Source organism: Thermobia domestica, chromosome 15 (assembly GCF_964235325.1).
Source record: "Thermobia domestica chromosome 15, izTheDome1.hap1.1, whole genome shotgun sequence".
In the NCBI taxonomy this organism is placed as follows: Eukaryota; Metazoa; Arthropoda; class Insecta; order Zygentoma; family Lepismatidae; genus Thermobia; species Thermobia domestica.
Genome location: NC_137468.1, coordinates 120627142 through 120654500, shown reverse-complemented (window position 1 = coordinate 120654500; position 27359 = coordinate 120627142). Strand labels below are relative to the sequence as shown.

Genomic DNA, 27359 nt, shown 5'->3' with positions numbered 1-27359 from the left:
CCCACCGGGGATCGAACTCGGGAGAATATCTGTCGAGACCCTTATGTTAGGAAGATTAAACTTAATATATAAGTTCCTTTTAGGTAAATTCATCAAGGACATAATAGTCTGGAAAAGACTGTAGTAGGCCTATATTTAATTTTTTGGGGTGTGTTCCTAGGGCGGGGTTCAATGGGGAGTGGTTTAAACTTTATGTCAAAAATAAAATATTTCAGGAAGGAGAAATTAAGTTCAAGTATACCTTGAGACACTTTCCATAACTATATTTCCCTGTGCAAACCGGGCATTTCAGCTTGTATTTCTTAAATGAATGTCAATGCTCACATGTATAGGTCTAAATATTACCATTCGATATTGGTGCTGAGTTTCTGTTTTCTGGTTCAATCTCGTGTACAAGCCTGCCGAATAAAATTTCATTACATTTTGTTGTCTCATGATGATGGAGACATATTTCTGAGCCTACACTTACTTACCTAATAATGACCTAACCACAATTTGTAAATTGAAAATGCACTAAAGAGAGTTTGCGAAAAGATCTTTTCTATTACTCAACACATGCCGTTTAAATATGTCATATACCTAGGCAGTGGCGTACCGAAGGGGGGCGTTGTAACCCCTTCCATTGAGTCTTTTATATACTACAGAAGGTCAGTTCACCTAAGGTGGTCAATTTTACAGAGCTGATGACGAGCACAGCGTAGGAGAAGGAACCAGAAGTCAGTAGCCCGTAAATCCAGTAGTGAGTCACGTACACCGCTGTGGAAGTTGTTGTGGTGATCAGCTAGTATGTCTGTTAAAGCGACACCTTATTGCGAAGGTCACATTTGTGCACTTTCCGATGCAAAATGCAATGAGTCAGTGATTGTGAAAATGTGTGCGGCAAGCAGGAACAATATCAGCAGGCGTGCAGTAGGAAGGGAATAGCGCTGTAAAAGCACTGGCCCTGAATATCAAGTTCAAGTCGTGAAAGTGAAGAAGAAACGGGTATGTCCAGCTAGGAAACCACGCGTTATGAGAAACATCAGGGCAGCAGTTGTGAAGAAGAACCCACCCACTCAAAGCAACCTTGCCATCTCATGCAGGAAGTCACCGAGCACAGTGTGTCGCATCATAAAGGACAATTTGCAAATGAAAAAAACGACATAAGGCGATGGGTCATAAGTTATCACCAAGGCACATTCAAGAGAGATTCAAGAAAGTTGTATGAACAGTACCTTTCAGACGACAAATGGTAGTGGGTTGTCACTCTGGATGAAGCCTGGATCTATCTTGATGACACCAATAAGCCCAGCGCCATATTTTATTCGCCACATGATGCGAAGAATAGCGGCGAGTCCGTCCGTGAATGTCGCGAGAAGTTTTCGAATTGCTTCATGATGGTGGAAGGTTTCTGCGCCAGTGGGAAGTTGCCAATGCATCGTGTGAATTTCGAGGACAAGATAAATGCAGCTTACTTTCAAACGAACATCATGGAGCTCTTATACAGGACGCACATCCCACAGTTGTATGGCAGGGACACCCAGAAGGTGCGGATCCATATGGACAAAGCATCCAGTCACAATGCTCGCAGTTCTGTCGCGTATTATCGGCGTATGGCCACGGAGACTGGTGTGTCTGTTGTACCGTTCTCGTTCAAACCTGTGGAGTCACCAGATGCGTAGCCAATGGATTTCTGCGCTTTGGCCTTATGAAACAAGGACACACACAAAGGCGTCCCACTACCATAGAGGGCTCTGGAAAGCTTGTCAAGCTGTGTGGTCAATTCCCCTCACACACCTTCTACGCGCAATGCTTCAGTGTCAATTGCGTTGCAGGGCGATAGTCCAGGCCCGTGGCCGCCACATCGGGCACAACCGTTGGTGGAGGAAGGGCTTGTCTGAGCAGGTAAGCGCACAAACTTTGGCCATCTTAGGTGAATTGAATTCTGTATGGAAATGGGAAACAGTTTTACTTAAATCTTGGAAAAGAAACATTCTCTGTGTGGAAGAGGTTAATCTATACGTATGACGATACATCACTCCAAATGTTTAGAAAATATTAACTAGCAGAGTATATAGTTATCCTGGGGGGCAAGAAAACGAAAGGATTTTTACTGAAATTAAAGATTGTAGTATGGTGACACGTACCCTACGCAGGAATTTACTTCGGAGGAGGGATCCAAATTCAATGTGAAGATAAATTATTTTTAAATTTGTAAAATCACCCCTAATATTAGAATAAATTTACAGAAAAGTGGTAATTTCGGGTTGAGGTGTTCAGACTACGACGACACCCCCTGAGTACGTCCCTGGTAGTGCGTTATTTCTACCGATTTGAATTCATCTATAGAAGTAATTGTGCAAACGTAACCGAAGCTCGAAGAAACTGTATAAATGGCACGGGAAGAAGTGAAAATTTATTCTACAAAATAGGAAGATAATAATAATAATATCAATAATAATGTATTTGTTATGTTTCCCCTCCTATTGTATATTTCTTGCTACGCCTATGTATCTAAGTATAATTCAATCGTTTTATTACTTTTTAGTACTTTCATTGATTACGAACACCAGTCACAAGGATAATATGTATTTTTCGCAATCGATGAAATTTGTGTTGCTCATGAGGCAAAAAATGCCCATGAGAAATGAGAGTCATCCGATTTTGACTAAAATTTGTATGGTGGTAGATATGAGAAGTGCATTTTTATGTTCAAGATGAAACGAAACACATGGCAATACTGTACTTTTTGACGAGCTTCAAGAAACCCAGCTCCAACGAATTTCACGAGTCTGGTAGGCAACAATAATTCATCTTAGATCTCGGACATTTATTTATTATACAGAGTTATGAACATTACAAGCATCTTGGACCTTAAGTCTGTCACGTTGAAGAGATGACGTCTCGGCGAGCACACAATTGGGGAAAGGGAGGAGAAAGGAATGGCGAGGGAAGGAAGCGACCTGGAACCTATGTATTAACCTAAATTTATCTAAATGTGGGCAAAAAATTCGAAATTTTCGAAGTTTATGTTTATAATTCCGTACCTATAAGTCCGAGCGCTAGTGAACTACGTCAGTCAAACATCGGTCCTTACTGAACAAACGTGGGTACGAATCGTTGCAATTGGGTAATTAGGTGGCGCCCCATAAATTCGTATTTAGTTCTAAACATCCTGTGCGTGGGTTTTCTCGGGGTTCTCCCGTTTCCTGACACTTTTTTCATTCCACCATTTCATTCATTTCTCATCATCGCCGTCTCCTTTAGCCTAACCGGCATAACCGTAGGACGTGACACTCAAAGATTTCATTTCATTTCATTTTCATCTTAAGGTTCTAATCCTTGATTTTTCTCACTTTTATATTTACCATAATCTATTATTTTTCAATTACTAGCTTCGTTTATTTAGTATCGACATGATGGTGGGCTAAGGTTTATTTTAAGACAGTTTGCATCTGTCTCGTAGCAGTATTTCCAGCCATAGAACTATTTATTTCCAGACTTTTAGTTTTGAGAAATCCCTTTTTCCCTTCTAAAATTTGCCTCTTATTTCCTCTTTTATTGGCTACATTGGAACGAACATACCAGATTCTGGAAGCCTCATCCTTGACCTACACAACGCACTATAAAAAGTGCCAACTCGATCAGAAGTCGGTGACTTGCTCCCCCTGTCCCTCCTTAGCGACGCCCCTGGTCGTATGCAGTGTGGATGCTACGCAGTGTGGATCGTACGCAGTTTGGATCGTACGCAGTTTGGATTCTACTCAGTTTGGATTCTACGCAGTTTAGGTCGTGTGGAGTCCAGAATATAACCCTAATTGATAGCTCTACAGGTTAAACAAATTAAAGGGATGATAAAAAAAAATATTTTTTTGAGCGCATGATTAAAACTTAAATTATTTCAGGGCAACGGTGTAGGACCAAAACTGCGTAGGATCCAAACTGCATAGAATCCACACTGCGTAGGGTCCACACTGCGTAGGATCCAAACTGCGTAGGATCCAAACAGGTTTTGAGCTGAATTTTTTGATCCTACGCAGTTTGAATCATACGCAGTGTGGATCCTACGCCGCATTCCCCGCAAAGGACCCCTTTTCAAAAAAGGGTCTCCTTGACTAAAAGGACCGCATTAAAGAAACAAAACTCTGTCGATCCAAAGATGACTTCAAAGTAGGAAATACGGGTTTTGCCGTTTTTGTGAGAAAAGAGTTTCAGGGGGCAATGGCTCACTTCGAAATGACAAAGGACCCCGCACAATCCTTACGGAAATTGGATTTCGGTGGAATTGCTTGAAATCGTGTTGTAGATATTGTGTTCCTGAGAAAAAGTCTCAATGGATACAAAAACATATGACTAACCGTTTGGCCACTACAAGGCCACTTTTTTTGAAAACAGCCGAAGATAACGATATTCTGGATTTCTGTAACAATTACTGAAACCGTGATATGTTGTAGATATTTTGATCCTGAGAAAAAGTCTTAACGGACATAACCACCAATCACTGACCGTTTGGCAACTACAGGGCTACTTTTTTGAAAGCAGCCGAAGATAGTGATATTCTGGATTTCGATGAAAATGACTGAAACTGTGATATGTTGTAGATATTGTGATCCTGAGAAAAAAAGTCTCAACAGGCACAACCACCAATCACTGACCGTTTGGTGAATATGAAGCCACTTTTTTTTTTTTTAAGAGCATAAGGTAACGGTATTCTGGATTTCGGTGTAATTGCTTGAAACTGTGATATGTTGTAGATATTATGATCCTGAGAAAATGTCTCAATTTGTACAACCACCCATCACTGACTGTTTGACCAATTAAGGACCACGTTTTTTTGACAACAGCAGAAGTTAGGTATTCTGGATTTCGGTGGAATTGGTTGAAATCATGATATATTGTAGATATTGTGATCCTGAGAAAGGGTCTCAATAAACACAGTCACCAATCACTGACCATTTGGCAACTATGGGACCATATTTCTTAAAACAGCAGAAGGTAAGGATATTCTGGAATTTTGGCAGAATTGTATAAAGCCCTGAAAAGTCCTATGCAACAACCCGGGAAAGGGATGGGGAGAGTAGCGGCTAACATCATTTAAGCATAGACAACATTCCGATGCTCATTTTGAGGGACAAAGGAAAACCCTGGAAAGCTCCAGACATTTTTCCTCAGGATCAGGACATCTACAACGTATCACAGTTTCATTCATTTACACCGTAATCAAAAATATAATTTTATCCGGCTGTTTTCAAAAATCTGGACCTGTAGTGGCCATACGGTCAACAATTGGTGGTTGTGTTTATTAAGACTTTCTCATACGATGAGAAGATCTACACCATATCACAAATTTACTCATTCTTACAGAAATTCAGAACATCGTTATACTTTGCTGTTTTCAAGAAAGTAGCTCTGTGATGACCAAACGATTAGTAACTAGTGGTTATGTGTCCATTGAGACTTTTTCTCAGGATGACAATATCTACAACATATCACGGTTTCTGCCATTTGGACCCAAACTCAGCATATCAGTGTCTTCGGCTCGGCTGCTTTTAAAAACGTGGCACATTAAGAAAACGGTTTTGTCCATTAAGACGTTTTCTCACGCTCTAAAAATGAGTAGGGTTATGAGAACCGTAAAAATACAGTTAAACATGGTATGTCTGTTGGAAACATATTTCTTGTTACATAAACAATATTAACATTACCTGCTATGTTACCATAAGCGTGTGAGAAAATTCTTTTGTGGTACATAAAACATACCATATTGTTGTTTTTATAGTTGCACGCATAATACACATAGTTGCGTGAACAATATACACGGTTGTATGTGTCATTCCGTGCCGCGCATGCGCTGACCAACGTGAAACACGAACAAATACGTCATTTGCAATTTCAAGAACGATGAGTCTTACCGATTGTGTATGTGTCCAAAGGAATAGCAAGCATTTATTAAGAACAGGGACTGTACATGAACTAATAGAGAAATGTGAAGGAAAGTTTATTTACGGAAGTTTATGCATTTTCTGGGATGTAAATGACTATGGAATGCAGGCAAGTATTTTTGTCTTTAGCCTTGTGCTATGGACGTATTTGGCTGCCTCAGTTGCTCCTAACATGGTCATTCTTTGGACGACAGCCTGAGTGATTTGGGACAGTTTAAAAACGGGAACTGTATCGGAGTGTTGAATGATATCATCCAAATGATTTATAATGTCGGAGGATGCAGCGCTTTAAACGAAGCTTCAGAAGCATTTTGGGTATGTTTTTCTCGTTCAAGTTTCCTGACACGATTGTACAAAGAAGCTAAACATTTTTGTGGTATTTTGCTTCGGTTGCAACCAGATCACCAACACTTACTTTTGCTAGCAACTTTGTATCACATAGACGGGTAGCAGCCATTCGCACACGATCAGTGAGCGCCAAAGTACGAACATTAACTAAATTGTCTTTGTTATCTTCCAGATCACAAAACAAACAAGTTGTTCTTACATTAGTCAACTGACAGGATGAACGGGTTGCAGCAAGATGCTCAATGCCATCTTTCTCTTCTTTCTAGCTCGGTCCAACTTGACTTGGATGTAGTATTCACTCCGGCATGATTTGTGAAACTTTGCTTTGTTCTAGAAAAGCACTTGCACTGTTTCACTACTATCATTTTTATACTATGGAATACTATATTCTTTGGAAGTCCAATTTCTGCTTCATATTCCCTTAAATCTTTTACGAGACTGGCATATCCTAATGTTTTCTCACTTCTTTTACTATCTGCGGGGCATACTAAGTTTTCTGAAGTTAACTTCTTGCACAGAACGCACAACTCCCCTTTTTGGCACGACACTCAGGAGCCAAGTGCTGCAGTACCGCTGTCTACCTCAACCGCTTCCCATTTCCTTTTCTTCGACCTAACGGCTCAGTTAAAGAACATAGGAAATTATGTCACACATGACGTATTGTTTCCTGGAACACAAACCAAGAACAACAATATATTAGAAATACCAAAAAACAGAAAAATAAATCATATAATATTATGCATAACACATTTAAGAGTCGGCGGCAATCTTGGGTTTATGACCTCGTATACTCGTCTTTCGCCTCAAAGAAAAGACAATAACTTATGTTACTTTATGATTCTACATATGAAAAAAATTGTGGTTGTTGCACTTTTCTATCTTTTCTCTAATGCGAGAAATAAATAATTTTCATAATCCGTATGTAAGCCATGGTGCCATACTGTGTTTATGACGTCATATACTGGCTTCTATACACAAAGGGGAGCCAATCACATGTTATGTGTCAAGATTCTTCACATCCAAAGAAAGAGATTGGCGTTATTGCATGTTTCTATTATTTTTCTGTGGCGAGAAATTCCCACTTCTCGTGCCGGAGATAAACCGCGGCGGCCATCTTGGATTTATGACGTTATAAAGGGTTTTCAGCACGGACAAAAGATAAACACTTGTGATTTGCTATTCTCCACGTTAAAAGGAATATACTGGTAGCAGTATTATGTTGCTATTATCAAAGGGCCAATGGAACTACAAATGCCATATAACTACATCTACGGATATATTCGAACATTATTCACGAAAGTTCGACATTTAGTCCTACAATAATATATATATATATATATATATATATATATATATATATATATATATATATATATATATATATATATATATATATATATATATATATAAGTTCTTTGTTGAGATACATCAATGATCCTGGTCGCGTTCGAAAGCTACTGAAATGCCCTTTGACGATCGTTTCTAAGTATTTTTCCATAATCATAGCAGTTTCAAAGTTATTTGCTATGAAACATAGAAAATCGTTTTGAAAATGAACATTTTTCCAGTTTGAGACGCTATATTTAAAAATGGCGGCAATATAAGGCAAGTATTTATAATGGCAATAGAGGTACAATGTATTCTCTGCAAATTAAGGAGAAACGAAGTTTCAACCTTGAATGATATTGGAGTTATACATTTTTAAACTCAGTTAAGTCGAAATTCGTTGGCGGCCATATTGATGACGTCATATACCTAAAACAAGATCCCCGCCGAGGTGGTTCTATATCAGGATTTACTTCTTATTAATAGGTCTATCATCCCTGAAAGTGGCATGTTGGTATCACATTTTGCACAATTCAGTCCTTTTATGCTGCTAAGCTACTTGACCAGTGTTTCTCAAAGTGCGGGTCGCGACCCATTGGTGGGTCGCGGGTCGTTTCTTTGGTGGGTCACGAGATTTTTTCCTTTTAATTGTGAAAATTCTATTTTGATGCAGAAACATATGTTGTGAAGTAAGCGCTGTTCAGGAAATGAAAATTGAAAGCGTTTGTTAACGAGGTGAAGAGTAAGTGGTTACTCAGAACCCTGCCCTGCTGTACAGTCAGTAGAGATGCTGGGTTAAGATGGAAAGAGAATGGCTGAGTCAAAATCTGTCACAGGGTAGGGATTTGCGTTGAAAATAGTGTTAGCTCTGTGTTACTTTTATATGAAAAAATTAGAAATATGATTTACAAAATTTAATTGGTTTGAAATACCACCATAAAAGTAGGTGGGCCACAAAGTAATTTTTAATATTTAATGTGGGTCGCGGTAACAACGAGTTTGAGAACCACTGTACTACACTATTTCAGCATATTTTAAATAAAATTTCCCATATTCCTGCCGGTTAATAATTTCACGTTTTATCGTAAATGTCTTGTGAATTGACATTAGTTCAGTTGCGAGTTGATTGAAGCTGTAAACGCACTGTGGAATGCTGGATGTGGCAAGCGTATCCAACAGTCAAGACTTAAGCGTTAATGGTATAGTAGGGTATTTAAAATTTGACATGGAATTAGGCCTACACCTTAATGGAATCACTTCCAGTAATTGGGGTCTATAGTAATCGATATCAAATTACGAGAATGTTTGAAAAAAATTTAGAAACAAAAAGACCTGGGTAAATCTGGTTTAATCCAGTGGCAATTTAGTAGAACAGATAGGTGCATTGGCGTCTCTGGTATGTGAAATTTGGGAAGGGGGACATCAAAGAAAGTGATTTTAAATGGCACTACCTAGCTCAACCTGTTTATTATCTTAGATTCCGTTTGTTGTCTTTCTGTTTAACTTTACGGACCCCCTCAAGAACTGTTATAATCGTTTCACAGCTTGAATATTATATTCTAAATAAATATTATTATTTATATGTTATTTTGTCTTTGGTAAATAAATTAAATTGGAGTAAAATATTGAATATTTTGTACTTCAAAATATTGGGGGGACGCGTCCTCTCGTCCCTCCGCCAGAGACTCCCGTTGATACTTGTTCTCAAAACAGGAACCGGAAGTCTTTCCTTTGGCCATTTCATTCAATGAATCGTTACAACCAACCAAAAGAATCAAATCACAGAAACAAACGAAATGACCAAACTAAAAATTTGCCGGGGATATTTTCTTTGTGTAAGGGATATTTGGCTTCATTTTCATGGATTTCTGTTTTAGAGAACTTGCCAACACTGGAAGTCATTTCTCTCGTCTGTAACCAGTATTTGTAAGTTAGGTATTTAAGAACAACTACGTGAATTTATGGGATTCAGCATGAGTGGAGTGTATAATATATAATGTTATTTGAATCACTTCTATTCTGATATTAAAAGCAATATTCTCTAGATGTAAGTATAATAAAGGTCTAGTTCATACATGTTTATTATTTTTAATAAAGCAGTAATAAAGTGTTCATTATTTACTTTCTAGTAATAGGATTAGTTCATATATGGTAGTGGTCATGATTATAGTTAACAGTGTTAATACTTAGAAGGTAACAAGCATTTGAATTATGTTGTGTATTTTAAAGGGTTCGTCCTTCCTTTGGCTCTTTTTCGAATTTATTATGAACATGCGTAAGCTTAGTATAGTTACGTTTTAATTTCACCTACGGTAACCAGGGCACAGATTCACTTTAATGTTAAGTTCGAAGCTGTTTTAAAGTTCCGTATGTTAAGTTCGAAGCTGTTTTAAAGTTCCGTACGAGAGAAAACTTAATTGCCAACATATAATGAGTATAAGTATATTATTTTTCGTTTAAAACTCACTCGTAATGTTTAAAAACTCATGTTCTGTCAAAAGAGTTCCAATTTTGGCTAAACTTCCGCACATGGCGACCCCGGATTAGACCCACATGAACCTGTTTTCAACGTTGTATTGCTATTAATGTACCTTACCTAGAACTAGACGTTTTTCATTTCCGTCGTTTACTGTTGGCACTTAATTATAAATATTTATTTTCATGGTTTCTTCACTGGGTACGTGTTAATATGTATTGTATTACTGTGCAATAGTAGTACTTTCCAGTTTTTAAGTGTTGCAAACTACGCACTATTCAAGAATAACCAAAACCTTCTCATCTTTGTAACCAGCACTATGAACTACACACTACTAACTAGAGTATTATTAGAGGAGATTGGAGGCGGATCCTTTTCAAATACGTATCTCTGGGACATAAAAAGTTTCAAAACACATACAAAAATACTTCTTTCCTGTACTAGGTTACCGCACAGGAATAAGTGTATACTTTTATTCATGACAATGTAACTTCTCGTACTAAAGTGTTTCCTAAGGTAGGAGTTTCATTAAAGGTAGCTAATTGACTTTAGGAGGGTTGAGTATAACTATAGTGTGTGTTCATATGGCATGAAAACTACTGTGCATAAAACACGAATTAACTTAAAAAACAATTTGTGCTAGGTGGCCACTAAAAAGCACGAATGCTACTACCAAATCAGGGCAGGGGCACGGAAAAGTGGGACCGAGCACTAGCGAAGGAGTGCGTGCGTTAGGTACAGGCGCGTGACCGATGATGGGTTTCGACATAAAAAGCTAGAGTAGTAGTAAAACACTTTATACAGCACGGACAAATACCTTGACCGATAATATTGTCGAATCCTTTGTTCTCGATGTCCCTAAGATTAATGATTACAATCAAGTTAGCGTTAAAGTCCAGGTTCGGCCTCAATCGACAAGGGGCTTGAGATATCTGTGAAGATGGTGTCCATTCGTAGAACAGACGAAGTTTGTTGTTCTGTTTTGGACAGAATATTTGTGGTGTCTGTGTCTCTTGTGATTTCTATTATGATCCCTGTAGTAAGATTACGACTAGACTATGTTATTGACAAGTCATCGCACAAAACATCAAACTGGAAATGCAGTGCCAGACAATTATGAATACAGTGTGACAACGTGATTTCACGCCGGAAATATGTAACAGATCAGGTGCTTCACATTCAGTGTTTAGTGTTGTTATGTGATGATGTCCAGGTAATTCCTGGTCCAAAGTGTAGTGACCAGACGACCACCTTTAAGTTATACTATCAAAGCATACAAAGTATTAGAAATAAACTAACAACTGTGCTATAAGTATCAGTGAGTTGCTGGAATATGACATCTTAGTCAGGGGTGCCCTTAAAGGGGGGCTATGACGCAAAGTGCGTCATTGAAATATTTGGGGGGGGGTTAAAAATCTATATAAATGTGTTTCAGGGGATGTAAAAATTAATCGAAAAGATTTTTTTTCATGGAAGAACACCTACGGATAGACAATTGAGGGGGGGGGGGGCACCACTGTCTTAGTGATGAGTGAATTGTGGCTGTACGAATCGGAAAGTGTCAGTGAACTCCCGTTTTCTAGTCAGTTTTCTATATATATATAGAAAATACCGTAAGACTCACGGGGGCAGAATGTTAGTGTCTATTAATAACAAATGGGCCAGCAGAGCACGAAATGACCTCGTACGTGATTGTGGGATTATTTGGACCGAGGTATGTCTATCCAAAAATACAAATTTCTTTGCGGGGTGTTTCTACAGATCACATAGAAACAGCTCTTAATGTTTACTTGCAGCATGCCACGATTCACTTTTAGATGCCCTTGACAAACTCGTTCTCTTTGGGCACTATAACTTTGGTCTGGAATGGATGGACAGCAAACGTGGGATAGGATTAGACACAAATGACACTTTCTTTGTGGACTACTTTGTTCACGGACTCGATTTGTGACAATATAATACGCATAATACACGTGTAAACAATATCTTAGATCTTGTCATCTCAACTCTTCCCCTCTGAAAGTGTCATTCCATCTAAATATTTGTTTAGTTCAGACAACGAGTCTCTAGAAGACCGATTCCATTTCAAATCGTCCAGGCAAACCACAATTGGTCCCCATCATAGTCACAAATTTTATTTATTTTTTTTATATGGGATCTACATGCAATATTATTAGACCCATATTTTTTCTTTTTGCTGAAAAAAAAATTTCCTTCGATATACGGCCTTTCAAAATGGCTGCCCTCCTCTTGGATTGCTCGAAAAACTGAAAAACATGTCAAATTAAAAGTTTTGTTGTAGAGAAACGAGTGTACTTAGTAACATAATCGCAATAGCAGGAAAAGTATAAAGCTGTATGTTTCAGCGGAGGGCCAAAATTCGTCGATTGGTCCAATAGTAATCGCGCAATTCACTCGCAATGTTGCCAACTTTGGTGAATTTTTTGCTAAATTCAAACATTTTTTTTTCTGTTCTCACAAACAATATCAATCATCTGCTTCTAGCATCGAAATCTACTCCATACGGTCTCTTGAAAATGTAAAGTACTTACGTTTCTGATTATTACATTCCACGTTATAGCATGATGAAAAGCTGAAAATTTCATTAAGACGCCATGTTTGGACGCCATTTTCTCAAAAACTCCACCTTTTAAAAATCTGTTTTTTTTACATGTATTGGAGAAGTACCTAAGTATTTAATATCCGTTAACCGTTCATGCGGCTGCAGCCCCAAACATTCGCAATTAATTATTGCAATTTCGATTTTTGTACTGGAAATGTAAATATTTCCTATGGGCATTTAGATCCTATACACAAGGCGAATTGAAAGAGAGTATGAAAATTTTGAGAGATGAATCCTGACATCAAATCCAATAGAAGAGTTCCTATAAAGATGAGTCGAATTTCGCTTCGTTTTCGAGTTACAGGGTTTCCAACTCGCAATCCAAAATCACCTCGCGACAATGGAAAATAAAATATAAATTTCGCGTTAAATCAGAAACTATGTGTTAAAGTTATGATGAAGTTCAGAAAGTTGATTTGTATCAATATGATGATTTTTACGTGCGTTGCAATTCGATTGGCAGCGTTGCCAACTTGGCAAAACTTTTATTTGTTTCCAAATCACACTACGTGGTTTTTATTTGATATTAGGTATTCATTAATGATTGTAAACATCACATGAAGCACAATTTTCCCCCCACCACCACAGTTTTCGAAAACTTACATGTATTTCATTAAAAAAAGTTTTTTATCTCGTGCGTTATTGACAGTTTGCATTATTAAGAGTGAATTTCACTTGATGTTTGCCATCATTAGTAAAACTAAAATATTGAATAAAAACTACGTCTTTGTAAGTTATAATAATAATAATAAGAAGAAGAAGAAGAAGAAAATTGATATTTTATTATTGCAAAACTTCTCGTAACTCCGCGCATCAAGTTCGAACTTGTTTAAGAAGTTCTACTGCAACCACGAAACAGTTTATTACGTGATTCAGTGTTGTGAACATCGTCCTAGTGTTCTCTAGAACTATGAAAGTTGTTTTCACTGGGAACATAATATTGTAGTATACTAGTTACAGTGTTTGTGTGAATAACAATGGAGAAGTCCTGGTATAGTAAGGACCGTATTAAATGTGTTGACTATTTTAAAATGCATAAGATAATTGTGTACAAAAAGAATTCTTGACAAAAATTTTTATCTTGCGGTAATATATATATATATTGCGTACACGCGTCTGCCAAAACGTAGTATTAGGAGAGGATGATAATTTGTGTAAAGGGTGTTTTGAATATTTACCGTGAACAACGTGAATGTGTGTGAGATATTGGTGACCACGAAAGAAGGTGTAAATATGAAATTATGCACCAGCAAGATAAAGAATTTGTTCCTCTGAATGTAGATTTGGAAACCATTAACGAGACAGTTAACATGCTAACATGAATGTGTCGCCATTAAAACCAGCCGTTATCGGTGAAAGCTACAGTGAAGGATTCACCTCTCAAAATTTTTCATACTGCCGTTCAAATCGCCTTGTGTACAGGACACAAATAATCATCCTCCCCTAATAGTACGTTTGGGCAGACACGCTGTACGCAATCCATATATTTTACCGCAAGATAAAATTTTTGTCTAGAATTCTTTCTGTGCACAATCCTCATATGGCTTTTAGCATAATCAACACATTTAATACGATCCTTACTGTAATACGAATTCTCCATTATTATTCACACAAACACTGTAATTAGTGCACTACAATGTCATGTTACCAGTCAAAACAATTTTCATGGTTCCAGAGAACACTAAGACGATGTTCACGACACCGAATTATGCAAACTATCAATAACGCACGAGATAAAAAACTTTTTTAATGAAATACATGTAAGTTTTCGAAAACTGTGGTGGTGTGGGGAAATTTGTGCTTCATGTGATGTTTACAATCATTAATGAATACCTAATATCAAATAAAAACCACGTAGTGTGATTTGGAAACAAATAAAAGTTTTGCCAAGTTGGCAACGCTGCCAATCGAATTGCAACGCACGTAAAAATCATCATATTGATACAAATCAACTTTCTGAACTTCATCATAACTTTAACACATAGTTTCTGATTTAACGCGAAATTTATATTTTATTTTCCATTGTCGCGAGGTGATTTTGGATCCCGAGTTGGAAACCCTGTAACTCGAAAACAAAGCGAAATTCGACTCATCTTTATAGGAGCTTTTCTATTGGATTTGATGTCAGGATTCATCTCTCAAAATTTTCATACTCCCTTTCAATTCGCCTTGTGTATAGGATCTAAATGCCCATAGGAAATATTTACATTTCCAGTACAAAAATCGAAATTTCAATAATTAATTGCGAATGTTTGGGGCTGCAGTCGCATGAACGGTTAACGGATATTAAATACTTAGGTACTTCTCCAATACATGTAAAAAATTCAGATTTTTAAAAGGTGGGGTTTTTGAGAAAATGGCGTCCAAACATGGCGTCTTAATGAAATTTTCAGCTTTTCATCATGCTATAACGTGGAATGTAATAATCAGAAACGTAAGTCCTTTAAATTTTCAAGAGACCGTATGGAGTAGATTTCGATGCTAGAAGCAGATGGTTGATATTGTTTGTGAGGACAGAAAAAAAAAATGTTTGAATTTAGCAAAGTTGGCAACATTGCGAGTGAACTGCGCAATTCCTATTGGACCAATCGACGAATTTTGGCCATCCACCGAAACGTACAACTTTATACTCATCCTGCTATTGCGATTATGTTACTAAGTACACTCGTTTTTCTACAATAAAATTTTTAATTTGACATGTTTTTCAGTTTTTCGAACAATCCGAGAGGAGGGCAGCCATTTTGGAAGGCTGTATGTCGAAGAAAAATTTTTTTTCAGCAAAAAGAAAAAATAAGGGTCTAATAATTTTGTATGTAGTTTCTTATTTTAAAAAATAAACTAAATCTGAGACAGTCATGTGGACCACCCTGGACGATTCGAAATGGAATCACTCAGAAGTAACATTCTAATTTTCCTGTCGCACTCCCTTCCCCAACAGTCAGCGACTCAGCTCACAAAGGAAGTTTCTACGTGACAGGAAGAAGGCTCCCAGGGGGGAAAATTTGCAAAGCACTATAGATATTACTATGGACACATGTACCAGAAGGAACAATAGAGGAAGCAGTGGATTTCTTAACCGACATTGCTCGTGCAACTGTAAACGACTTTATACCGTCCAAAAAAATAAAGACAATGAAATTTCAACTATGGCATGACGAAGAGACTTCCACATATTGCGGAATAAGAAAAGGGATTGGGAACTGTGGCTTCCCAAATGAACATACTTATAAGAAATTTTCTGATATAAGAAGTCATGTAAAATAGCTACTTAAGTGCAAATACCTAGATTATATTTTTTTAAGGAAATTGAGACGCCAGCATCAACAGTCCTAAATACTTCTAAATACTTCAGGTCTAGTTCTAAAACTTCTAACATATCTCTTGTGATGTACAGTGACAATTCATGAGGAGGAGATGATAAAAGAACAGATATTCACCTATCTGGATAACGTCAGCTCCTACAAACCTATCTCGGCCAAACTCATTCCTCAACTTCTTCATGGCAATAGTATGTTTCAGAGTACCTCGCACACGTGCGATGACAAAGCACGAACTGTTACGAACACTAAATATTCAACTACCTGACACTCGTCGTAAAATTATTAATCTCAGATATCTGTACAAACTCACACATGGCCAGCCCAGATCCGAAACGTTACTCTCAGAATTGTATTTCCGAATTCCATTCAGACAAACACATAACAAGCATCTTCTTTATATAGTACGTCCTAGACTGTCAGTAGGTCAACGCTTGCTGTTCTACAGACTTCCTAAGCTATACAATCAAATACCACATACACCCGTAGATTTATTTAATTCTGAAACTGCATATAATTCTGCACTACAACGTCATTTTAATGGATAAATTTTGGTCTGCTCTTGTCAACCTTTCTTGTTTTTACTTAGATGATGTTACTTATTGTTATTATTATTGTGTTAAAATCACTTAGATTGTTGCATATTCCAGTGTAAACTGACTTCAGCTGTATCTGGAATTATGTTCGTAAATAAAGATGTCTCAAATGGCGTGGATTAGTGTCGAATCCATAGTTTGGGTTCGTGAAGCTATTAGATTACAATCACGATGACATTTAATTCCAAGTTTAGGCATATTATTGATAGTAAAGATCATCTTAGCTTTATTGGGAATTTACATGGGCAGCATCGAAGGCGTTAGTCGCACGGCGATAGATTTTTGTATGTATGTGTATAAGTGTATATTCTGGCGTAACTCCAGAACGTCTGGAGCAACCAAGGTGCATATTATTGATACAACTAAGGTGATGACATTGGAAGTGACTTTTTTTTTTTTTTTTTTTTTTTTTTTCAGAGTTTGGACTTTCCTTGGACGAAATAGATGCTTTCACATTAATGTGTACAATATTCGTCATATAATAAAGTCTTTTTATAGACCTTTATAAAGTTCCAAATGCACTGAATGAATTGAAAAAAAAAACTCACCTTAGCTGGAGATAATTATAGAACATATTAATATGTGGATTATGCTTATTGCCTACTTGAAGTAAAATACGGATTTCTGTATTTTAGAAAATACTGTAAAACAAAATGCAATAATAAAATTTGAAAACATAGTGACCTAGAATGTAGAAATTTGTGTGGTTTTCGCAGCCACAAGAGGGGTGCAAACGCTTTTCCGGCCATCAGATGCTGTTTTTGTAAGGTCTTTGCCATTAATAGCCGTCTAGCGAATACAAAAGAAAGATTGTAGCACTCCCTTTGAAACTCTGGAGGAAACCCAAGGCTGACAAAGAAATGTGTACACGCAGATAGAGAGGGAGGGACTGAGGAAGGGAGAGAGTTATTGTCTACCAGTTTCAGCATGTTTATCACTGACAAAATATCCTTTTTTAGACGTAACAGAAGAGGACTCTTCTCTTTCCGGCTGTTTAGGACTCTCGAAAACGACTGTTTCTAGCTGCAAAAATGACATCATAAAATACAATTTATTGTTCCTTAAGGCATATTAATAGTAGATAGCAATACATTTATTGAAAAGAGTATAAGCAAGCTAGTACGTCATTCGGGGTCTGTGTGTGTGCTTGTCTTCAAAATCATTTCCACTGCTTGCGATTGAAATCACTCTAAATTGAGACAGTGAAGATGTTTGATTTTACCTTCACAATTTTAATAAATGTAGTATGCCGTTTTATGTTCTTGCAGACTTCCGTATAATTCTCACTGCTTGGAGCTGAAATTAGTGAAAAATGAGGGGAGACTCATCCCGTCCCGGGCTTAAAAATGTTTTCTTAAATTTGCGTAAAAAAATACTTGATTTTGATGCAACACGGCAAGAAACTAGACTACTCTAAAAACTATTTTAGAGCGTTAGTCAATTCAAGAAGGTGCCGCTCACGCCAGTAGTGAGTGATAGTGCCAACGCTTGGGTACATTTGTAATCGCGCATTTTTACCTTAATTTGAGGGCGTAATAGAACTGCATGTGTGAGGTCAAGAGAAAAAATAACTCAAAATTCTGATATAAATAAATATCTCAACTTTGAGACCATTTGAGGTTTAAAAATAGTTTCTTTGCATACAGCGTTCTCAAATTTAATATACAGTACTTACATAAGAATGAAAGTTACCTTGTGGGTGATCGAATCAAAGGAAATGGGCTGAATCATTTGAAATGAATATTTGAATATAGTTAAATCACTATCTCGAACTTTTAAAAGGCGTATCCTAAGGAAAAGGGGAGTCATAATTTACGCGAATTTAGTATCTCATGAGCTCGTCGGGTTAGTAAGATGAAACTTGATATATATATTCTTCACTAGGGGAAATTTAGGGAAAAAAAAAAACTGCCGCCCATGTCAAGTTAGTATAAAGAAACTCTGTATATAAACTCATTAAAAATAAGCGCTTTTGAAATTTTTCGTTTTAACGGGACAGGGAAAAATATTTACATTTTTGTAACATTGAAATCGACGTCTGTTTTTTTTTTGAACACGTAACGGGAAGATGGCTGAACCGTTTGAAATGAATTTTGGACCACAATAGCTACCTCAAACTAGATTTTTATCATGTGACTTTGATTAAAGGGCGCATCCTAAGAAAATAGCGGAGTTCTAAAGTTATCTTAAATAATGTTTTATGGATTTTTATCATAAATTTTTCATTGAAATGCGTATCTAAATATTGAGCAGCAAAGTGTTATTGAAATCCAATCCCAATTATGGAATCTAATATATTCACAAGCTTGTGAACACATCAACTTCCGTAACTAGGATTGGATTTCAGTGACACTTGTTAATACATTGCGTGCCTTAATACTGCGGTCTAGTTGGACAATGGTTATAGTGGGTGCAAGGGGAGCTATAACCCGCTTCCCATATAGATGTGGCATTGGTCATGGAACTAGAAAGATGGAACAAACGCTACTCACAAGTTTTTTGCACAACTGAACGCAAACGAAAGCGGGCCTAATTGCTGCACTATGCGTAGTTTTTAAGATCTAGCATATCAAATATACAAACGTTTAAATTTTTCGGGCTACGACCATCGTCACGCACGTGCTTTCTTCGCGTTTTTACTATGTCCTAACTTTTTTCTCCATGCAATATTAGTTATGATTTTCTATGCAATAGTTGATTCACATGCAGAATTACTTTTTAGCATAAGCAGTATTTTTTAGCGCTTTGCCCTCCTGAGATATTACGCCCCAAAAATAGCATCATAATCACAAGCTTCAACTTTCGGACCCCCCGTAAATCTACGGTGCGTGTCGTATCATAGCTGTAAATATTTCTGCAGACTCCTTACATGCAGTAGTATTCAGCACAAAATTTATGAACCCCTCACTTTATGCCATTCCAAAGTATAGTCCTTTAAAAGTATAATTTTCTGTTCTTTTTCTTCTGATTTTATGTATCGGTTTGAAGCCTTGCATATTTATTTAGAAACAAAAGTATATATTCAGCGTGTACCTCTGTTTCTCCTGTAAACATTCGTTTTTGTTTGGTGTTCGTCTGATTCATACATCCTGAGCAACTGTAGTTTTCGTAAACGCTTGCAAATGCAAAAATTGGCACTCCACCGGCAACAAAGATGGCCGCCATTTAGGAACACTTGTACATACAACAACGTGAATAGTGTTATTGAACTTCTCATACACAAGGTTCGTCACTCTCAAATTTTTATAATTTTCAGAGAGAATCTAGCAACCTGCTCTGGACTACTTCGTATGTATTGACCCATCCAGTATTATTCTGCTATCTTCTTCATATGTTCAATAGCACTCTTCCATGCCTTTTGTGTAATCGAATTAAAAGCTTCGGGGATTAATCGTTTTAATTGACTTACGGATAAAGTGCCCGGATTTTTTGCGGCTACTTTACCTTTGTCCTAGTTTCATATATATATATATATATATATATATATATTCAATGTGATCTGTGTCCGGATGATAGGGTGGCAATCGCAGTACTGTAGGATTTGATCGATTCCGAAAACTTCCCTTGGGGGTACTGTTTTACTAACTCTAACAATTCTGATCTTTTCATGTCTTCTTCAAACGCAATGTTGTACCTTCTCAACCACTTTTGAATATCCAGTTTTAAGGAGTTTGTTGTTGGTGCTTTATTAATCTGTTTATTATGGTACGAAGCATTGTCTAGCACAATAATACTTCCTGGCGGCAATCCCGGAATTGCTTGTGTTGTAACCCACTTTGTAAAATTCTCACTGTTCATTTCATGATGGTAGTCTCCAGTTCTAGACTTCGCGTCGTACATGAGAAGCGCACCAAGGATAAATCCATTCTCCCACCGAGATGGCAACTATGAGTCTTTGATCCGCACTGTGTAATGAGTATGGAACCAGGTGTTATGAGGGTAGGAAACAGTTTTTTTTTTTTTTTTTTGTCTTATCATTCTTTCTTAGAAAACGAGATATGATGCCCATTTGGCAGTGATATCGGATCGTTCGACAACAATATGTTGTCGATTTTTACACTTTTTAAACCGGAATTCCATTGAGAAAATGATCTTCCTGAAAGTTTCCTCACAGTTCCAAAGTTGATCTCTTTCTTGGAGAATGTGTGCATTTTTCGAAGTGTTGGAATTTATTTCTCTTGAGTGTAATATTTCTGAAACTGTCTTCTAATGATTCATTTATCCATGTCATCTATCTCTGTTTTATTTTTTGGTACTCTTCTTCCCCATAGCAGAACATGCCGCGATCTGCGATGTGATCGCAGAAAATCTGCCGTGTTTGTGCAGAATAATTGCCATGTAACGTGTAATAAAAGTATTATAATATAATCTTGATTTTTTATTTTGGAATTGCAGCAGAAAATTCATGACTTACAGAAGCTCATCGCTGAGAGACAAAGAAAGTTCTGCCATCGGGCTCTAATTCTTAGGCGTGGAAATATCTAATTTTCCAATCTGTTCTGCTTCTTGGCCTTCTTTTCGTATTTTCTGTAGAAGTTTTCTTATCTACACCACTGCTGCTGCTGCACTGCTTGTTGCCCTCGAAACTGGAATTACTACACCATCTCTTTTCTCTGAATCACAAAATTTAATTACATTGTATATGGCACACCTCGATTGACTATGATAAACCCGCGCTTTCTTCGAAGGCATGATTGCCAACATACACTGCGTGAAACTCAGTTGCTATCACAAGTCAATTGTAATTTTTGAATAATAGACAAATAGAACAATGCAACTAAAATATTAAGAACACTGGCACGCCAACACACAACTAACAAATTAGATACATACTTGCTAAGGAGTTTAATTCTACATACAGAGTACACAAAACGCTTACGATTCGATACCGATTACGGACACCAATGAGAATGAGATATCTACACCGAGTTCACTAAGATCACACGACTCGTTCCGTTTAATCACTCGTATAGTTTCATGTTTTGTCACTAGTAGACTGGAATTTCGAATGCTTCCACGAAGATTATGACAGAGTTGTCAGGTGTTTCTAGTTCACGGAAATCTGCGAGGTGCATGCATTATCCTCACCATTTGAATATTCATTTTAACCTCTGTTTCATATTTTATCTACACGCAAATATCTCCTTTGTTTCCGACAAAGAACCAGAAAGAAACACAAAATCAGTTGGCTTTCTCATTCGCTTCAAGGTTGAAAATCATAGTAAAATCTGAGAGGTTTACAAAAATGATACACGGCAGTATAACATTACACTTGGATTGGACAGAACCATTTTTGAACGCAGCTTATTATAAAGAAATTTATTCCAATTCATTATGGTAATATACAGCTAGCCGCGTAATAAATTCTTACGATGCCCTATGGGAGAAATGTTCGCGGATCCCTGTGTAAGAAAAGTTTGTAATGCCTTCATTTTTTTCAAATAGCTAGTAATAATAATAATAATAATAATAATAATAAATTCTCGAAATCAATTGATCTCGATGATGTTATTAGTGCTAAACAAATGAAGGATTTGTTTGCTTTCATTATTGCAATGTTAAAGTAAGCTCACTGCCTGTAGCCTATGTTACTGACCTAATATTACAAGAATAGATGATAAGATTGTTTCAAACCACCATTATATAATGTTTTATGTAAAGAAATTAGAATTCATAATTGTTTGTATTTATATTATTAATTGTTGAATCGATGGGTCTTTAAAACAGTCAGTGTCAAATTGTATTTAGGCTCGTTGGTCTTTGTGAGACTTCAGAAAGTGCGAGGACCTGGGTCATCGTCCACCGCTTCCGACGCCACTGACAAAAAATACATAATACCTATTGTATAATAATAATAATAATAATAAAATTATTTTCAAATGGTAACGCCATCTTGTTTAATATTAGAAAAAAGCACAAGTTTTTATTATTTCTGAAATAATCATTCTTACTGTTGTTTGTATGCCAATCGTTTAAGAAAGATAAGATACCAAGCACTAACAACATGCATTATCTGCTATCGATACTGCCTCTTCCTCTCGATTTCTTACTGGTTTTGTCCCTAGCACGTGTAGTTTCCTAACATTTTAACCCGTAGGCAGCTCTGTAAAAGCACCATCTTCTACCATGTAAACAAGCCATGTATTGCAAAAATATCATAACTAATATTACATGGAGAAAAAAGTTAGGACATAGTAAAAACGCAAAGAAAGCACGTGCGTGACGATGGTCGTAGCCCGAAAAATTTAAATGTTTGTATATTTGACATGCTTGATCTTAAAAACTACGCATGATGCAGCAATTAGGCCCGCTTTCGTTTGCGTTCAGTTGTGCAAAAAATTTGTGAGTAGCGTTTGTTCCGTCTTTCTAGTTCCATGACCAATGCCACATCTATATGGGAAGCGGGTTATAGCTCCCCTTGCACCCACTACAACCATTGTCCAACTGGACCGCAGTATTAAGGCACGCAATGTATTAACAAGTGTCACTGAAATCCAATCCTAGTTACGGAAGTTGATGTGTTCGTAAGGTTGTGTTACGTCTTTTTATCCTATATTACGCAAGCTTGTGAACATATTAACTTCCATAATTGGGATTGGATTTCAATAACACTTTGCTGCTCAATATTTAGATACGCATTTCAATGAAAAATTTATGATAAAAACCCATAAAACACTATTTAAGATAACTTTAGAACTCCGCTATTTTCTTAGGATGCGCCCTTTAATCAAAGTCACATGATAAAAATCTAGTTTGAGGTAGCTATTGTGGTCCAAAATTCATTTCAAACGGTTCAGCCATCCTCCTGTTACGTGTTCACAAGAAACAGACGTCGATTTGAATGTTACAAAAATGTAAATATTTTTCCCTGTCCCGTTAAGACTAAAAATTTCAAAAGCGCTTATTTTTAATGAGTTTATATACAGAGTTTCTTTATACTAACTTGACTTGGGAGGCAGTTTTTTTTTCCCTAAATTTTCAACACCCTCTCCTTCTTAGGATATACCCTTCCATGGAAGTAACATAACATACAAAGCTCAAAGTAGATACTATATTTCAAAATTCATTTCAAACTGTTCAGGCGTTTCCACATATGGCACAAACATCAGGAAACATCACTTTCAACTTGAAGGAAGAAAAAACAGAAAATTCCACCGCCCCTTTAAACGATAATTTTTAAAATCGCCGGGACATTGATTTGTTTATTTTTATTGAAGGATATATATATACCAAGTTTCATCTTACTAACCCGACGAGCTCATGAGATAATAAATTCGCGTAAATTTTGACTCCCCTTTTCCTTAGGATACGCCTTTTATCCCAGTTCGAGATAGTGATTTAATTATATTCAAATATTCCTTTCAAATGATTCAGCCCATTTCCTTTGATTCGATCACCCACAAGGTAATTTTCATTCTTATGTAAGTACTGTATATTAAATTTGAGAACGCTGTATGCAAAGAAACTATTTTTAAACCTCAAATGGTCTCAAAGTTGAGATATTTATTTATATCGGAATTTTGAGTTATTTTTTCTCTTGACCTCACACATGCAGTTCTATTACGTCCTCAAATTAAGGTAAAAAGGCGCAATTACAAGTGTACCCATGCGTTGGCACTGTCACTCAATACTGGCGTGAGGGGCACCTTCTTGAATTGACTAACGCTCTAAAATAGTTTTTAGAGTAGTCTAGTTTCTTGCCGTGTTGCATCAAAATCAAGTATTTTTTTTACGCAAATTTAAGAAAACATTTTTAAGCCCGGGACGGGATGATTCTCCCCTCATTTTTCACTAATTTCAGCTCCAAGCAGTGAGAATTATACGGAAGTCTCCAAGAACATAAAACGGCATACTACATTTATTAAAATTGAGTTTTTTAAAACAAAAAGTTATGAAGAAAATTATGATTTTGAAATTGTGAAGGTAACATCAAATATCTTCACTCTCTCAATTTAGAGTGATTTCAATCGCAAGCAGTGGAAATGATTTTGAAGACAAGCACACACACAGATCCCAAATGACGTACTAGCTTGCTTATACTCTTTTCAATAAATGTATTGCTATCTACTATTAATATACCTTAAGGAACAATAAATTGTATTTTGTGATGTCGTTTTTGCAGCTAGAAAGTCGTTTTCGACAGTCCTAAACAGCCGGAAAGAGAATAGTCCTCTTTTGTTACGTCTAAAAAGGATATTTTGTCACAGTGGGCAACATGCTGAAACTGATAGACAATAACTCTCTCCCTTCCTCAGTCCCTCCCTCTCTATCTGCGTGTACACATTTCTTTGTCAGCTCTTGGGTTTCCTCCAGAGTTTCAAAGGGAGTGCTACAATCTTTCTTTTGTATTCGCTAGACGGCTACTAATGGCAAAGACCTTACAAAAACAGCATCTGATAGCCGGAAAGGCGTTTGCACCTCTCTTGTGGCTGCGAAAACCACACAAATTTCTACATTCTAGGTCACTATGTTTTCAAATTTTATTATTGCATTTTGTTTTACAGTATTTTCTAAAATACAGAAATCCGTATTTTACTTCAAGTAGGCAATAAGCATAATGCACACATTAATATGTTCTATAATTATCTCAAGCTAAGGTAAGTTTTTTTTTTCAATTCATTCAGTGCATTTGGAACTGACTTTATTATATGACGAATATTGAATACATTAATGTGAAAGCATCTATTTCGTCCAAGGAAACTCCAAACTCTGAAAAAAAAAAAAAAAAAAAAAAAAAATCATTTTCAATGTCATCACCTTAGTTGTATCAATAATATGCATCTTGGTTGCTCCAGACGTTCTGGAGTTACGCCAGAATATACACTTATACACATACATACAAAAATCTATCGCCGTGCGACTAACGCCTTCGATGCTGCCCATGTAAATTCCCAATCCAGCTAAGATGATCTTCATGCCTAAACTTGGAAGTAAATGTCATCGTGATTGTAATCTAATAGCTTCACGAACCCAAACTATGGATTCGACACTTATCCACGCCATTTGAGACATCTTTATTTACGAACATAATTCCAGATACAGCTGAAGTCAGTTTACACTGGAATATCCAACAATCTAAGGGATGATAGCATAATAATAATAATAATAATAATAATAAGTAACATCATCTAAGTAAAAACAAGAAAGGTTGATAAGAGCAGACCAAAATTTATCCATTAAAATGACGTTGTAGTGCAGAATTATATGCAGTTTCAGAATTAAATAAATCTACGGGTGTATGTGGTATTTGATTGTATAGCTTAGGAAGTCTGTAGAACAGCGAGCGTTGACCTATTGACAGTCTAGGACGTACTATATAAAGAAGATGCTTGTTATGTGTTTGTCTGAATGGAATTCAGAAATACAATTATGAGAGTAACGTTTCGGATCTGAGCTGGCCATGTGTGAGTTTGTACAGATATTTGAGATCAATGATTTTACGACGAGTGTCAGGTAGTTGAATATTTAGTGTTCGTAACAGTTCGTGCTTTGTCATCGCACGTGTGCGGGGTACTCTGAAACATACTATTGCCATGAAGAAGTTGAGGAATGAGTTTGGCCGAGATAGGTTTGTAGGAGCTGACGTTATCCAGATAGGTGAATATCTGTTCTTTTATCATCTCCTCCTCTTGAATTGTCACTGTACATCACAAGAGATATGTTAGAAGTTTTAGAACTAGACCTGACCATTTAGGATTGTTGATGCTGGCGTCTCAATTTCCTAAAAAAATATATTCTAGGTATTTGCACTTAAGTAGCTATTTTGCATGACTTCTTATATCAGAAAATTTCTTATAAGTATGTTCATTTGGGAAGCCACAGTTCCCAATCCCTTTTCTTATTCCGCAATATGTGGAAGTCTCTTCGTCGTGCCATAGTTGAAATTTCATTGTCTTTATTTTCTTGGACGGTACAAAGTCGTTTACAGTTGCACAAGCAATGTCGGTTAAGAAATCCACTGCTTCCTCTATTGTTCCTTCTGGTACATGTGTCCATAGTAATATCTATAGTGCTTTGCAAATTTCCCCCCCTGGGGGCCTTCTTCTTGTCACGTAGAAACTTCCTTTGTGAGCTGAGTCACTGACTGTTGGGGCAGGGAGTGCGACAGGAAACTTAGAATGTTACTTCTAGAGACTCGTTGTCTGAACTAAGCAAATATTTAGATGGAATGACACTTTCAGTGGGGAAGAGTTGAGATGACAAGATCTAAGATATTGTTTACACGTGTATTATGCATATTATATTGTCACAAATCGAGTCCGTGAACAAAGTAGTCCACAAAGAAAGTGTCATTTGTGTCTAATCCTATCCCACGTTTGCTGTCCATCCATTCCAGACCAAAGTTATAGTGCCCAAAGAGAACGAGTTTGTCAAGGGCATCTAAAAGTGAATCGTGGCATGCTGCAAGTAAACATTAAGAGCTGTTTCTATGTGATCTGTAGAAACACCCCGCAAAGAAATTTGTATTTTTGGCTAGACATACCTCGGCCCAAATATCTCCTCACTATCTTCTCGCCGTTCTTCTGATCTCGACAGTATCAGCGCTGTTTTTCTTTGTAACACGGCATACTCAATTGCCCACACTGTATCGTTATTATTCAGCAAATGTTTCTCGGAAGGCACCTTTCCCAACCTGTGGAAGGTTGCCAATATCCTACCTCTCTTAAAGTCTGGAGATAGGAAACAAGTTTCATTCTGTAGGCCTATTTCTATTCTTCCTTCTCTCTCTATTCTCTGGAAAAAAAAAAAAAA

At 36.9% G+C, this 27359-nt stretch overlaps 1 protein-coding gene across 1 annotated transcript in view; it reads left to right on the top strand.

Moving 5' to 3' along the window:
• The first annotated feature begins 9439 nt into the window (after positions 1-9439).
• The window catches only part of LOC145671219 (peroxisomal targeting signal 1 receptor-like), a 375788-nt gene continuing 357868 nt past the window's right edge, over positions 9440-27359 (top strand). The window contains exon 1 of the mRNA XM_081740101.1: positions 9440-9642. The gene's annotated coding sequence lies outside the window, so the exon portion shown is untranslated. The remainder of the gene's footprint in view (positions 9643-27359) is intronic.